We start from the raw sequence: 17,795 nt of genomic DNA, 5'->3' as shown, positions 1-17,795 counted from the left end.
TGGTCTTTCCTGACTTCATCATCACTCCACGGGTCTCGATCAGCCGATGTTGATGTTGTAATTTGTCTTGCGACCGGAGTCAGCAGCTCGTATTTCGCTTCCACCCTGGAACAATATCCGCAGCTTCCTTGGCAAGGTCTTCTAGACAGGGCGTCGGCGTTTCCGTGTGATGATCCCTTACGATGACGGATAGTGATGTCATATTCTTGGAGTCTCTGTATCCACCTGGCTATTTGACCCTCAGGATTTTTGAAATTTAAAAGCCAGGCCAAAGAGGCATGGTCCGTGCGGAGGAGGAATTTTCTCCCGTATAGATAATGATGGAAATGTTCTACAACTTTGACTATGGCGAGCAACTCTTTCCTTGTGACACAGTAATTCCTCTCCGGTTTAGATAGGCACTTGCTCCAGTAAGCTACTACACGTTCTTGGCCGTCTATTTCTTGGGACAAAACAGCACCGACACTTTCATTGCTCGCGTCGGTGTCGAGAATAAATGGTCTGTCGAGCTGAGGATACGTCAGGATTGGAGCAGATGTTAAAGCTTCCTTTAAGTTGTTAAATGCATCCTCGCATTCCTTTGTCCACAAGAATCTTTGCTTGCTCTCTGTCAGCTTGTGAAGTGGTCTTGCGATGGAAGAAAAGTTCTTCACGAATCTCCTATAGTAGGTGCAAAGCCCTAGGAAGCTTCTCAGCTGATGGACATTTTCGGGACGCGTCCAGGATTTAACCGCTGATACCTTTTCAGGATCCGTGCGCACACCTTCTGCAGAGATGACATGTCCCAGGTAAGTCACTTCCTTTCGAAAACAATTTGCATTTAGCGGGAGTCAGCTTCAGATTGGCCTCTTTCAGTTTCTGAAGCACCTTTCTTAGATTTTCTAGATGCTCTTCAAAACTCTTTCCGATGATGATGATATCGTCCAGGTATATCAGACAGGCTTCGTAGGAAAGGCCTTTCAAAACAGTCTCCATAAGACGTTCGAATGTTGCCGGCGCATTACACAGTCCAAACGGCATCACTTTGAACTGCCAAAGTCCTTGTCCCGTAGTAAATGCCGTCTTTTCTCGGTCATCAGGATGGATTTCTACCTGCCAATACCCACTCTTTAAATCAAGTGTTGAGAACCACTTGCTTCCAGAAACAGTGTCTAGAATGTCATCAATTCTAGGAAGAGGGTAACTGTCTTTCTTCGTAACCTCATTCAACCGGCGATAGTCAACGCAAAATCTTGTTGAGCCGTCTTTCTTTCTGACGAGAACGATGGGAGATGCCCATGGACTCGCTGAAGGCTCGATGACATCGCCTTCTTCCATATCTTTTAACAGTGTTCGCACCTCTTCCTGTTTAGCAAACGGTAGACGTCTTGGATGTTGCTTGATCGGGGGATGATCGCCAGTATCTATTCTATGTTGTGTCAAACTAGTTCGACCCACGTTAGAAGACGAGCGGGAGAAAACAACTTGAAGATCTTTAATGACGCGATCGACAGCATTTTTCTCTTTATCGTTTAATTGTGCATTCTGCAATAACTCCGATGTAATGCTCTCTGAGGACACGGATTCTGGGATGTTACTCTTTCTTTCAACGCTGGTTACTGGAGTACATGTTGCAACCACTTCACCTTTCTTAATAACTCTCGACGTTTCAGTTACATTGGCGACTCTCACCGGGATAACCGTTCTGGATAGGTCGACGAGTGTTGAGGTTACTAGTACTCCTTTTGGGATATTACAGTTATTGGGATATTCTATGATGCCGTAGCGGAAATTTCTATTTTCGGCTATGGATCCAGGAAGTAAAATTTCTGTTCTTGCCGGTATTGTGATATAGTCTTGTGCTATGATTTTATGAACAGATTTAACTTCTTCATCATTAACGAGAAATAACGCTATGTCCTCAGATGTAGAATGCAATTCGTTATTTTTAAAATCCAAGGAAAAATTGTATTTCCTTAGAAAGTCCAATCCGAGTATGCAAGAATCAGTGATCTCTGCTACATATGCCGTGTGATGGTAAGCGGCACTTCCAAACGTGATGTTAACATTTACTTTTCCGTCGATGTCGATCTTCTCACCGGACACCGTCTGGAGGGTAACGCAGGGCGGCGTCCAGATAAGTTTGTTTCCTAGTTGTTGAGCCAAATCTTTTTGGATGATAGTGACGTTGGCTCCTGTATCTATAGTCATATTGCACGGAACTCCATTAATATGTCCTATTATGAAAAGTCCATTACTGCCGCCTCTCATTGCAGAAATCTGAAGCGCTTTAAAGGGGGCTTTTCATTATCTGGCAACCTCCGCCCCGCGAGATGGCCACTAATTAGTTTCCCTGCTGCTTGTTAGAAGCGGTCTTAACATCAGTACCCTGGGGTGTTTTGCAGTTTCTTCGTATGTGTCCTTCAGCACCGCAGTTCCAGCACTTAACGGTCGGTTTCTTGTCACCAATATTCCGTCTCAAGGCGTTCAGTTGTCTAGTTAAATCGTCAAGTCGAGCGGTGACTTGATCCCCTGGCTCCTGGACTTGAGCAGCTCTGACTGGGTGGCAGTCTCGACGAGTGGCTTGCTGGGCTGCCTCAAATTTCATGGCGTACACTAGAGCACTTTTTAAATCTTTTACATCCGCCATTCGTAGAGCTTTCTGTATTTCAGTATCTCGGATGCCGTCGATAAAGTATTGCAAGGACAGGATTTCCCTTGTTTCTGTCGGGCATTCCGAAAAGGCGAGATGGGACAGCCTTTCAACATCCGCGGCGAGCTCCTGAAGTGTTTCGGTAGGCTTCTGTTGACGAGATTTTAATTGGAGCCTGCTGTAGTCTTTTAAACACTTCTCCCCAAAGCGCAACTCCAAGGCGCCGGACAGAGCTTCGAAATCTAACCTTTTGTTTTCGGGAAGAGTCTGAAGGATATCCGCTGCGTCGGCTCTTAGAGAAGCGGCGAGATGACAGGCCTTAGCTTGGGAATCCCATCCATTCGCATCCGCCACGATAGAAAATTGTGTCTTATACACCTGCCAGGAGGTCTTCCCATCATATGTGGATAGCTTCAGAGGTGGACGAGCAGGCATTGGTAAGAATTTAAAATCATCACTCCTGCTCCCTGCCGACGCTACGAATTTCTTTAAAGTATCCATTTCTTTGGCAACTTCAGACACTCTCTCATCAATTTGTTGTTCGATTTGGTGTTGGACGGCACAAACTCTTCCTTCAGTTCGTTCCTCCACAGCAGAAACTCTCCCTTCTATATGTTCTTTTACAGAAGAAACTCTTTCTTCTATTTCTTCTTTCACCGAAGAAACTCTTTCTTCAATTAGTCCAACTTTATTTTCAACTGTGTCAATTCTGCCTTCCATAGCTTCAAATTTATTTTCTATTATGCAGGTAATCTCTCTTTTCATTTCTTCTTGACCTGCTTCAATCTTTTCTTGACCAGCTTGAACGGCTTTCATTTCGTCCTTAACAGAGTTGACGGCCCCTTCCATCTTTCCTTGGCTAGATTTCATCTCTTCTTTCATTTCTTCTTTAAACGAGGCAAAGGCTGTTATCAATTGCCTTAACTGCTCTTCCATCGCTCTTGTTATTGGCATTCAAATCCCACTTCTGACACCAAAAATTGTTGCGTGCGTACGGATTCGTTACTAAATGAATGCACAAGTCCGATGAAAAATGAACAAAAATTTATTATTATCACAACAAAAAAGCTTAAATTTTCTCAAATTATCATGCAGTATTACAATATCTCACAGTAGTTTTCTTTTAACTACTCAAATGTCCAATAGAACGTAATTCAAAACAGCTAAAGAACGCTAATCCGCGAATTCGCTACAATCAACAACAGTAGTTTTCTAAACAACAACAAACTAAGCAACTACTACGAACTGAGATGTTTTCCTCCTTTTATAACATTTTAAAATCACGCGCTAGAATTTTCCAGTACTTTCTCGAAATGAAAAAGAGTTATTTATTTATTTTATGCACGCGCTCTTGTATTTTCAATTTTCCGGCTTAGCTTTCTTTTAATATTCGTCACGCGCTGCACTGCGCGAGAAATAAAACCATTTAATTTATAATTGAACTAACATTTGCTTTTTAAATACCAAATTCGTAACAATATTGTTAAAAATTGTAAGCAAGAAATGGAACATTTCCGTCTTTTAATGAAAACTGACCTGACCATTTGTTCTCCGAAATATATAGTTCGACTGAAGGTATGAAAAAGAGTTACTGATTGCCCCATCCTCATAGATTTCTTTCGTTTAATTTTATTCATTAAAGCATTTATCTGTTTTACCCCAACAGTAATTCTCACTACTATTGGGAACTTTTTGAAACTATTGTCTTGAGAAAGATTCTAATAATTTTAACTGTCTCTGACATGTTTCATTTTCTCATTATTTCGAAGTACATCAGTTAAACAGATGGTCATCGTAATACTCGTTAATGTCGTACTGCTACTTATTATATAGTTTGTTACAATTGTCTTTGAAAAGGTTATTCAAAAGCCGTAGGCAGATTCAAATATTGTGGAAAATCGTTAACATAAGTTAAGCAAATTAGTAAAATTTCCAAGGAAATGCCAAATTAGCTTTGTATCATATTATAAGGTCTTAGCAAACAATTTTCAAGAGATAGAGAAATTACACTAAAAGCAGTATTTTATTCCCTTGTTTTACTATTATCTATCTATTGTTTGTACAGATTTATATATTATCTACTATACCTCTCTATTGCGTACTGTAAATAAACCTTCAAAACAATATTTTATAACAGGAAAACATATTTTATAATTTATACAGTTTATAAACTATTTCAGCAAATGTAAATCATCAAAATCTCTATACTTTCTTTCGAATACTGAATATACTGAATATGAATTATGCTTTTATAAATGTGAATAGTTTCATGGGATGATTTTTTGATAAATAAGTAAATATATTTATATTTACGAAATATTTTACTGCTTAAGTATGTTTATGCAAAATATCTCAGGTCAGTGAGTGAAAATATTTGGGACCTAAAATATGCAAGTGACATTCAAAGCAGTTATAAAATTTGATATTACTAATATTTTGTTTTCGGAAAAAAAGTCTGAAACTGTTTTTATTCCCTTTTAGAAAGAAACATTACGCAGTCATAAACATGATAAAAAATGTAAGAATTTCATTTAAACTTCAGATTAAAAACGATGAACTCATAACAACATCGGATTTTATGGATAAACTGTAACGCACGTTGGGAAATAACTAGGACTACGGCTAAACAATAAATAAAGGCTGTTGCAGACATAATTATCATACATCCTTTTGCTTTTCTTTTGTAAATATTTTAAGGTACATCTTGTAGCTGAAAAAAATTAAATTTTTAAATGAACATAAATAGGCTAAGACTAGATGCATTAAACCGATCTCTCTAATAGTTAAACTATTGCATTTCTCGAAAATAACGTTACTTTTTACAACTTTATTTTATGAAGTACTATTCTTGAATCCTTATGTAAATACCTGATTTACTTTAAATTTCATTTTATTTAAATAATGGAAAGTTTTCTACTTTATTTAAACTGAGTAGTACTTTGTAAAAGATAAAATTTTACGAACAAAATTTGATTCTAGAAAATTATGAATGTGATTTTTCAGATCTCGAATTTCAGTGAAAGGTTTGCATTAACAAATTTTACATTGATTTCCGCCATTAATTTGATAATTAGTAAAATATTCTGCAGACACAGTATACGTATGGTACGTATAACACACTAACGTACATACGTGTATTAGATGTATGGTCTCTGAGGATATTCAGCAGATACACAATCTTAACTCATTCTTCTCTCAATTTCGGTTCATTTTTCAGATTCCAGGTTTTATAGCATTGTAAACTGAAATGTACTTTATATTATTTTCGTCATTTACAAGCATTCATTCATATTCATATGCATTAACTTCTAAATTTTGGAAATGTGAAGGGGAATTGAAAATAGGTTACGCACATGGGTAAAATATAATCTTGCTTCTGTAGAACAGAAATGCTAGCGACAACGAAATATAGATAGAGTTATTTCTCTTGAGCGTACAAAATCATAGACCTTTTATATTACGTAAACTGATGAGGTGTTTTTGTTCTGAGATTTCTATCAGTAAGTTTATCATATTAATGAAAAACATATTTATACTTCATAGGAACAGAAGTGACTAAGTTAAGACACGAGATTATTTAAAATACCTTAAAACGAAAAGAACCAATAAAGGTAATGATATGGATTTAAAAAGAATTTTTTCCAAGATAGAGTAAGGATATTCTCCAGGATAGGGTTTTCCGATGTATTTGGGAGCGATAACGCTAGGGTGCTCTGATGGCCCGACTCCATCGGTTGCGTTTGTTAAAGTTGCGGATTACTTACTGCATATAAAACTAAACTATATGTATGGTGTCTCTCTTCATGAGTCATAATTTCAAAGATCGTTTTGTTTCAGGAGTCAAGGTTGAGAGAGCATTAGAATTTCAAATCAAAATTTCAAGATTCACAGAACATAGAACATTTATTAACGATAAACTTATATTACTTATATTACTTCCGCGTATAGCGGCCATGAAACATAATCAAGCATCAAATAAATATGACATGCGTCATTCTTCATGTTCAAGCGTCAAGTGGAATATTTTTCATCGGCGCGCATCAAGAGCGCCACCTATCTACCAAAAAGACGGAACATACTCCGCCCCGATGAACAATGGTTCATTACAACATTATTATAAAGATCTTCAATTTTAGATTTAAACAAGTTTTCCAAAAGTTACAGTATATCATATAAAATAAAAATGCATAATGACAAATTTAAATTGAATAACAACATTAAATTTAGCACAAAAGTTTACAAATAAAACATACTTACAATCTCTAGAAGGAAAACAAAATAGTGAAACTGCTAAATTACCATAATCCACAATTGTGGTCCATTCTCTGAATCTGAAACACAATTGAATTAGTAATAATAATAAAGACACAACTTATGAATATACAATTAATGGTTTTTTTAGAGTCTTATTCACTTAATGGTAAGCGGGAAAGTTTATGTATAGGACGCTTCATTTCGCCCAATAAAGTTTTTAGTTTCACAACACGAACTTTTCTATCAGCACCAGGATACAGTTCAATTACTCGTCCAAGTCGATTTTCTTGGGTTTTCCTCTGCGTGACACAAATATTTTCAGAGATGCTAGGAATGCTTCAGTTGTTAGATCACTGACCACTTCTAGGTGAATGGCCTTTGTGGTGAAGCATATGTAAAGGCAAACATAACATTTATATCTTGCTCCCCCTCTTCCTTTTCTAGCTTTAATTAAAAAGGGGCCTGCAAAATCTAGTCCTGTATTCGAGAATGTTCTATCCGGCAATACGCGAGAAGCAGGTAGGTCGCCCATTATCTGACTGGATGTGCTTGTTCGATTTTTAAAACATTTTATACATTTCCAAATTATTTTTCTTACAATTTCTCGGCCATTAACGATCCAATATTTCTGTCGCAGAGCAGATAATGTTAATGTGGCTCCTCCGTGAAGGTTCACTTCGTGAAAGTGTTTGACTATCAATTCAGTAACTTGGTGACTTTTGAGAAGAATGATTGGATACTTTGTGTTTTCTGAAAGATTCGAGTTACAGAGTCTACCACCGACTCTAAGGATTTCTTCACTATCAAGAAAAGGATTTAATTTCAGGATTTTACTGCTGAGATTCAATTTCTTCCCTGCTTTCAAAAGTCTAATTTCTTCTCTAAATTCGGAATGTTGTATGATTTTAAAAATCAAATTGCTTGCCTTATCCAATTCTTGAACTGTTAAAAAACCCTTGAGTTTTACAGATGTAGGTTTAATATTGTGGCAGAATCTTAAACACCATGCAGTTACGCGTTTCAATTTTTTCCAGGATGAAAATCTGGATGTCAATTCAAATTCAGCCTCTTGGCTAATAACGGAACATACAGTAGTTTGACGCTGTTCTACCTGTACCTCTTCCACCATAGGCTCGATCAAAGGATCAAAAGATGATGAAGGTAAAATTTTCTCTTTTAACCACGCTGGTCCATTGAACCAAAGTTTATTTCCCACTAGATCAGAAGCTCTTAATCCACGTGAAACTATGTCAGCCGGAATGTCATTTCCCTTACAGTATTTCCATTGCGAAGGTGATACATCTTGTATTTCACGTACACGATTAGCAACAAAGGGTTTATATTTATCAGCGGTACCCCTGATCCAGTGAAGAACAATTTTAGAGTCACTAAAACAAAATACATTATCTTCTTGGATATTAAATAATTTCCTTAAATATTTAACTATTCTTGCGGCAATAATGGCTCCCATAAGTTCTAAACGAGGCAAGGTTAATTTTTTAAGTGGGGATACACGGCTCTTTGAAAGAACAAAAGACTTACAGCAAGAATCAGGATCACGAAAATATGCAACAGCTCCATATCCCTTGAGGCTGGCGTCACAAAAGACAAAAAGCTCTATTTTATCGAAATTTACACATTCATCATTTAATATGTATTTTCTAGGAATACACAAGTTGAGAATAACTTCAATTTCAAAGTACCAAGTTTTAAATTTTTCACTCAAATAACTGGGCAAAATTGTGTCCCAATCAATACCCAATTCCCATAACTCTTGTAATAAGAATTTTATTCTGATAACAAAGGGTGCAATGAATCCAACTGGGTCATAAATTTTTGCCACAATCTGTAATACCTTTCGCTTTGTAACGTGTTTCCAGTCAACTGGTTGTAAAAGTTCTTGCACATCTAATTTCAATGTGTCCTCATCCAAATCCCAAATTATTCCCAGCACCTTTACCGTTTTCTTATCCAAATTATCTTCCTTATTAATTAAACCAATATCTTGCCAATGACGTTTTAAAGATACGGAATTTAATTCAAATTTTCTTAAGTTCATACCAGCGTCTTGAAGAATTTTAACTGCATCAGTTGATAATGAGAAAACTTCTTCAACGGAGTCTGCTCCATGGATAAGGTCATCAACATATAGGGACTTATTTAACATGTCAACAGCTTTGCTATATTTCTTTTCATAACCCTTAATATGATGTTTGATAGTGGCGGACAAAATAAACGGACTTGTTGTCATTCCAAACGGCACTCGGCACATTCGGAAAACCTTAAAGCCTAAACTATTGTCACTATTGTCGCAAGAATGATCAAACCACAAGAACCTTAAAAAATTTCTATCTTCACTATTAATTTGAATTTGGTGAAAAGCCTTCTCTATGTCTGCACAAAATGCAACTTTATGTACGCGAAATTTTAAAATTATATCCAACAAGTGAGGATTTAAATTAGGGCCTGATATCAAACATTCATTTAACGATTTAGCTCCTTCAGACTTAGAAGAGGCATCATAAACTATTCTTATTCTTGTTGTTACTTTTCCTTCACGTATAACGGGCCTATGAGGCATATAATAACAGTTAGGTTCATTTTCAACAAACTTACATTGTTCAACAATCCCCCTTTCAACTTGTTCTCTAATTATATTATCATATTCATTATATAGGAAATCATTTCCCTTTAATTTATGCTTTAGTCCTAGAAATCGTTGTTTAGCAATGAAAAAATTATCAGCGAGTTGTGATTTATTGTCCTTCCAAAAGAGTTTTGTTTCGTACCTGCCGTTATTAAATTTTAAACTGTCGTTAAAATGCTTAATAGTATCCAAATCAGTTTCCGAAAAATGTTTTGTTTTCATTTTCAATTCCTATCGAATCCAATTTCCAAAATGACTGCAAATCAAATGTGTTTCCTTCAACGGTAGATAAAAACAACGCATTAATTCGAGTATTATTATTTTTTACTTTACCCATCACGGTGTGTCCAAATATCGTCGGTACTATAAACAAACCATCATTTATCATTCAATTACTTCCTGTTTGTATATACCAGAAATGCTCCGCGCCAAGCAGAATATTTATGTTCTCATTAACGGGACTTGTATCCGAAAGTTCCAAACCTTTTTTAGTCATAAATTCTTTAATGTTTTGACATGTTGATGGCGCCTTGAAGTTTATTGATGATATTAATTCTATCCCGATAACTTCTACAACAAGGCAGCAATCATCGTTTTTATTTTTTTATTTTTAGACTATATACATCAAATTCTTGCGAGTTACCGCGCTGATTTCCAAACGAATAGATTGTTAGAGATTCTTTTCTAATGACTTGCAATTCTAAATCGCGCGCTAACTTGTGGGTGATGAAGTTTCGTTCACTACCTGAATCAATAAATAATCTTACGATTCTCGATTTATTTTTGCTTTGAGCAATAACAGAACATGTCTGTAAAAGCACACTATTTTCAGGTTTTAGAGTGTTACAGTGGGAAGTAGATACTAAAGTTTTATTTTGCGTATCTGCGGAGTTAACATCTTCCATTTCTTTCGATTTCAAACGGCAGAAAAATTTATTATGATTTTTCTCGTTACAATTTTCGCATGGTTGTATTTTTGACCGACAAAACGACGACAGATGTGATCTCAAAAAGCATCTGTAACAGCGACCTTCATGTTTCAATTTGTTTCGTTTTTGTTCGTCGGAAAATTTCAAACATCCGGCAGATGTATGTTCGTTTGATTTGCAGAATATGCAAAACATTTTTACCGATGTGTCAAAAGCAGAAGCTTGTGATTTGACTTTATAATTTTTGAACCCTTGTTTAGGATTAACCCCTGTGTATTTATTACCTTTTGAGCTATTAATCAAAATACTTGCTTCTCGGCATTCAGTTTCTATTTTAATGAACTCTATTAATTCACTTACTTCTATATTTTGGTTAAATGTTCTTTTTCTATCGAATTCAAGAGCTAAATCTTCAGGTAACAATTTAAGAATTATTGGGTTCAATAACTGTCCGTATGAACCGCTAGTAACATCTAAACTACATAAATTTCTAACGCAGATTTGTAACTGATCATAGAGCTTTCTTAACTCAAAAACATTCGAAGAACTTTTAACTGGTTCTAACTGTAACAACATCTGCATGAATTTTGATATAATAACATCTTTACGACCAAACCTCTCTTTTAAACTTTTAATGCATAGATCATAATTTTCTTCAGCTAAAGCATAACCAGAAACACAATTATATGCTGAACCAGATAATAAACTTTTCAAATATGTAAACTTATCTATTTTAGATAAACTTGGATTAGAATGAATAGCATTATCATACGAATTAAAGAATTCGGGCCATTTACTGGGATCACCAGCAAATTTTTCAATATTTAATTTAGGTAACTTTACTGAAGCACTACTTGTAACAACATTATTACCATTCAGAGTACTATTAATACCATTACTAGTTAAGACACAATAACACGCCGAATAAATACTAATTCAGAAGTCAAACAACAAAAATCAGCGTTATACCTACAAAATTTTCACAGGACTAGTTTCGATGGTTTTACCGAACCATCATCTTCAGCTGCAAAACCGCAAATGAACAAGATAGGAAATAATGATTAGATAAGATAAGAAAGCCTGGACAAGAATAAGCAAGTGGCGCCATCTGTTGGCGAAACCAGAACTAAAACACAACCTCTCTAAAAGCCGAAGGCAAATTTGGATTGGAATTAGGATCGTTAACTAGAACAGAAAGATTTTTATGAATGTGAAATGCCTCTAGAAAATCCAGTTCTCCAATGGAAGATGTTTTTTGAATAATTTTGGCAGCAGAAAAATTGAAAGTGTGATTTTCGGACCAACAATGTTGAGCAACAGAAGACTTCTGTGTTTCCTTTTTTCTAACATATGCCTCATGTTCTTTGACGCGAAATTTTAAGGCTCTCTTAGTTTGGCCAATGTAAATTAAACCACACTGGCAAGGAATCCTATAAATACCCCAGGAATTCATATCCGGAATGGGGTCCTTGAGTATAGAAGTTGGAATTTTATTGATGGGAGAATAAACAACCCGAAAGTTAAATTTCTGCAAAATATGTGCAACTTTATAGCTAATTGATGGAAAGAAGGGAATGACAACAGAATTTTTATAATCTCCTAAAATAAGAGTGTGGCTTTTAGTGTGTTGAGATGAGAATTTTTTAACTGCTTGATTAATAATGTTGGGTGAAAAGTCCCTGTCAATAGCTATTGCTTTTAAATAATTTAGTTCTTCATCAAGGGCGAATTTGGAGGAGCAAACTTGAAGAGCACGGAAAACATAGGAATAAAATGAAGCTAACTTTTGTTTAGTCGGATGACATGATTTAAAGTGTGGTGGAAGGCAAACCGATGAAGGTTTACGGTAAACTGTAGTACTGAAGTTGGATGTGTTACGTGTGACCAGAATGTCGAGAAACGGAAGAGAATTGCAAGTCTCAAGTTCAAAAGTGAACTGAATAGCAGGATCAATAGAATTCATTGTTGAAAGAACTTTATTTAAATCATCTTTATTACCTTCAAACAGGGTAAAAGTATCGTCTACGTAGCGGAACCATGCCGGAAAGTTTAAAGTTTCAAACAATTTTGATTCATAATAATGCATGTAGATATCAGCCAGGATGGGACTGAGGGGGCTTCCCATGGCTAATCCCTCAGTTTGTTTGTAATATTTATTTTGGAAAACAAAATGTGTTTGTTTCAAACAGAGTTGAGTGAGAGAAATTAGCTCCTCAATTTCGATGCAAGAGAAATGAAATTCGCGAAGTCTGGTTTCTAGACATCTTAATGCACCCTCCACTGGGACATTGGTGAATAATGATTTTACATCAAAAGAAACCATGAGTAAATTACTAGGAGAAATGTTTTTAACCTTTTTTACAAACTCTATTGAATTTTTTATGGTGTAAATATTATTGTCTAATAGAGTGGAAAATCTAGAAACTAAATATTTAGCTAAAGGATACGAGGCAGTACCTAAATTTGATACAATAGGGCGGAAAGGAATACCACTTTTATGAATTTTGGGAAGAGCATATAATCTGGCACAATTCGCAACAGATGGGATAAGCGAATGTTTTAAGTTGCTTGAAATGATTTGCGAAGATTTGATCGCAGTTTTTATTTTGGATAAGTCCGAAGGTGAAGGATCTTTAGGGATCGGATTATATGGTCCTTCGTTTAAGAGTTTAGTGACACCATCGATGTAAGTGTTCTTATCCATGACGACTATCTGGCCACCTTTGTCGGCCTTTGAAATGATAATATCCGGGTTAGAATGAATTTCGCGCATTGTAGCTCTTTCTCTCGCAGTTAGATTTGGTTTTAAAGGTTTATTATTGAATTTCACATTATGAGCGATAAGATGCCTAATCATTTCTTTCTGTGAATCTGAAACTTTACTGAACTTGAAAGCTTTTTCGATAGGAGCCAAAATCTTTGGAATCGAGGGTTTACAGGTTTGTGAGAAGTTAAAATTATATTTTAGAATTCTCTCTTGTTCTTCTGAAAGACTAACATTAGAAATATTAACTATTGGCTTGATGTTTACAATGGGAAGATTTTTTGAACTACTTGAACTGGAAGACTGTAAAAGAAGTTTTTCGAATTTAACTGCAAGGGTGTTTTTATGACGGTTAACTGCATTCTCCGTTCTAGACCAAGACTTTTGTTCAAGGGCAGTGAATTTTGGATATGATTTAGCGAGTTCCAGATGAAGCTTATAGAGTTCATGTTCAATTTTGGACAATTGTTGACGTGTATCCCTTATCACGGACCGAAGTAAGGCAAGCTTGCAATTTAACAGAATTCTTGAAACGCGACTCGAAGGTTTTTGATTAGATTTGATTTGAATAAAATTGGGGATCAATTTTTTACATTTACATTTAAGTAAAAAATCAAGATGATTCAGGAATTTTTGCCGTTTCAGGCGTAATTTAGTGAAACGATTAACGGATGAAGGCATGATAAACAATGCAAAAATCAAACTAAATTAACTGAGCAATAATAAAATACACACCAAAACACAGAAAAATCCCTCGCTGAAATGAATAGAAAACAAAACGTTTCTAAGCAAAATACATGAAATCAGACAAGCAAAGCACAATATCCAAATGTACAAAACATAAACATAACTTGAAAATTGCAAAAATGTACTCACCGAAACTCCTACAATCACAAAATGGCGGCCACACCACGTGCAAAAAAGAAAGCAAAATATAAGCCTGTTTGGGGCTTCTATAATTAAGACACAATAACACGCCGAATAAATACTAATTCAGAAGTCAAACAACAAAAATCAGCGTTATACCTACAAAATTTTCACAGGACTAGTTTCGATGGTTTTACCGAACCATCATCTTCAGCTGCAAAACCGCAAATGAACAAGATAGGAAATAATGATTAGATAAGATAAGAAAGCCTGGACAAGAATAAGCAAGTGGCGCCATCTGTTGGCGAAACCAGAACTAAAACACAACCTCTCTAAAAGCCGAAGGCAAATTTGGATTGGAATTAGGATCGTTAACTAGAACAGAAAGATTTTTATGAATGTGAAATGCCTCTAGAAAATCCAGTTCTCCAATGGAAGATGTTTTTTGAATAATTTTGGCAGCAGAAAAATTGAAAGTGTGATTTTCGGACCAACAATGTTGAGCAACAGAAGACTTCTGTGTTTCCTTTTTTCTAACATATGCCTCATGTTCTTTGACGCGAAATTTTAAGGCTCTCTTAGTTTGGCCAATGTAAATTAAACCACACTGGCAAGGAATCCTATAAATACCCCAGGAATTCATATCCGGAATGGGGTCCTTGAGTATAGAAGTTGGAATTTTATTGATGGGAGAATAAACAACCCGAAAGTTAAATTTCTGCAAAATATGTGCAACTTTATAGCTAATTGATGGAAAGAAGGGAATGACAACAGAATTTTTATAATCTCCTAAAATAAGAGTGTGGCTTTTAGTGTGTTGAGATGAGAATTTTTTAACTGCTTGATTAATAATGTTGGGTGAAAAGCCCCTGTCAATAGCTATTGCTTTTAAATAATTTAGTTCTTCATCAAGGGCGAATTTGGAGGAGCAAACTTGAAGAGCACGGAAAACATAGGAATAAAATGAAGCTAACTTTTGTTTAGTCGGATGACATGATTTAAAGTGTGGTGGAAGGCAAACCGATGAAGGTTTACGGTAAACTGTAGTACTGAAGTTGGATGTGTTACGTGTGACCAGAATGTCGAGAAACGGAAGAGAATTGCAAGTCTCAAGTTCAAAAGTGAACTGAATAGCAGGATCAATAGAATTCATTGTTGAAAGAACTTTATTTAAATCATCTTTATTACCTTCAAACAGGGTAAAAGTATCGTCTACGTAGCGGAACCATGCCGGAAAGTTTAAAGTTTCAAACAATTTTGATTCATAATAATGCATGTAGATATCAGCCAGGATGGGACTGAGGGGGCTTCCCATGGCTAATCCCTCAGTTTGTTTGTAATATTTATTTTGGAAAACAAAATGTGTTTGTTTCAAACAGAGTTGAGTGAGAGAAATTAGCTCCTCAATTTCGATGCAAGAGAAATGAAATTCGCGAAGTCTGGTTTCTAGACATCTTAATGCACCCTCCACTGGGACATTGGTGAATAATGATTTTACATCAAAAGAAACCATGAGTAAATTACTAGGAGAAATGTTTTTAACCTTTTTTACAAACTCTATTGAATTTTTTATGGTGTAAATATTATTGTCTAATAGATATTAGATTAATATGGTGTAAATATTATTGTCTAATAATATTATTGTCTAATCATTATTTCCTATCTTGTTCATTTGCGGTTTTGCAGCTGAAGATGATGGTTCGGTAAAACCATCGAAACTAGTCCTGTGAAAATTTTGTAGGTATAACGCTGATTTTTGTTGTTTGACTTCTGAATTAGTATTTATTCGGCGTGTTATTGTGTCTTAATTATAGAAGCCCCAAACAGGCTTATATTTTGCTTTCTTTTTTGCACGTGGTGTGGCCGCCATTTTGTGATTGTAGGAGTTTCGGTGAGTACATTTTTGCAATTTTCAAGTTATGTTTATGTTTTGTACATTTGGATATTGTGCTTTGCTTGTCTGATTTCATGTATTTTGCTTAGAAACGTTTTGTTTTCTATTCATTTCAGCGAGGGATTTTTCTGTGTTTTGTGTGTATTTTATTATTGCTCAGTTAATTTAGTTTGATTTTTGCATTGTTTATCATGCCTTCATCCGTTAATCGTTTCACTAAATTACGCCTGAAACGGCAAAAATTCCTGAATCATCTTGATTTTTTACTTAAATGTAAATGTAAAAAATTGATCCCCAATTTTATTCAAATCAAATCTAATCAAAAACCTTCGAGTCGCGTTTCAAGAATTCTGTTAAATTGCAAGCTTGCCTTACTTCGGTCCGTGATAAGGGATACACGTCAACAATTGTCCAAAATTGAACATGAACTCTATAAGCTTCATCTGGAACTCGCTAAATCATATCCAAAATTCACTGCCCTTGAACAAAAGTCTTGGTCTAGAACGGAGAATGCAGTTAACCGTCATAAAAACACCCTTGCAGTTAAATTCGAAAAACTTCTTTTACAGTCTTCCAGTTCAAGTAGTTCAAAAAATCTTCCCATTGTAAACATCAAGCCAATAGTTAATATTTCTAATGTTAGTCTTTCAGAAGAACAAGAGAGAATTCTAAAATATAATTTTAACTTCTCACAAACCTGTAAACCCTCGATTCCAAAGATTTTGGCTCCTATCGAAAAAGCTTTCAAGTTCAGTAAAGTTTCAGATTCACAGAAAGAAATGATTAGGCATCTTATCGCTCATAATGTGAAATTCAATAATAAACCTTTAAAACCAAATCTAACTGCGAGAGAAAGAGCTACAATGCGCGAAATTCATTCTAACCCGGATATTATCATTTCAAAGGCCGACAAAGGTGGCCAGATAGTCGTCATGGATAAGAACACTTACATCGATGGTGTCACTAAACTCTTAAACGAAGGACCATATAATCCGATCCCTAAAGATCCTTCACCTTCGGACTTATCCAAAATAAAAACTGCGATCAAATCTTCGCAAATCATTTCAAGCAACTTAAAACATTCGCTTATCCCATCTGTTGCGAATTGTGCCAGATTATATGCTCTTCCCAAAATTCATAAAAGTGGTATTCCTTTCCGCCCTATTGTATCAAATTTAGGTACTGCCTCGTATCCTTTAGCTAAATATTTAGTTTCTAGATTTTCCACTCTATTAGACAATAATATTTACACCATAAAAAATTCAATAGAGTTTGTAAAAAAGGTTAAAAACATTTCTCCTAGTAATTTACTCATGGTTTCTTTTGATGTAAAATCATTATTCACCAATGTCCCAGTGGAGGGTGCATTAAGATGTCTAGAAACCAGACTTCGCGAATTTCATTTCTCTTGCATCGAAATTGAGGAGCTAATTTCTCTCACTCAACTCTGTTTGAAACAAACACATTTTGTTTTCCAAAATAAATATTACAAACAAACTGAGGGATTAGCCATGGGAAGCCCCCTCAGTCCCATCCTGGCTGATATCTACATGCATTATTATGAATCAAAATTGTTTGAAACTTTAAACTTTCCGGCATGGTTCCGCTACGTAGACGATACTTTTACCCTGTTTGAAGGTAATAAAGATGATTTAAATAAAGTTCTTTCAACAATGAATTCTATTGATCCTGCTATTCAGTTCACTTTTGAACTTGAGACTTGCAATTCTCTTCCGTTTCTCGACATTCTGGTCACACGTAACACATCCAACTTCAGTACTACAGTTTACCGTAAACCTTCATCGGTT

This window comes from Stegodyphus dumicola, chromosome 9 (assembly GCF_044657685.1).
Source record: "Stegodyphus dumicola isolate Sdum_Otavi_A_Nest chromosome 9, ASM4465768v1".
NCBI classification, from domain to species: Eukaryota; Metazoa; Arthropoda; class Arachnida; order Araneae; family Eresidae; genus Stegodyphus; species Stegodyphus dumicola.
This window is presented reverse-complemented; position numbering follows the sequence as displayed.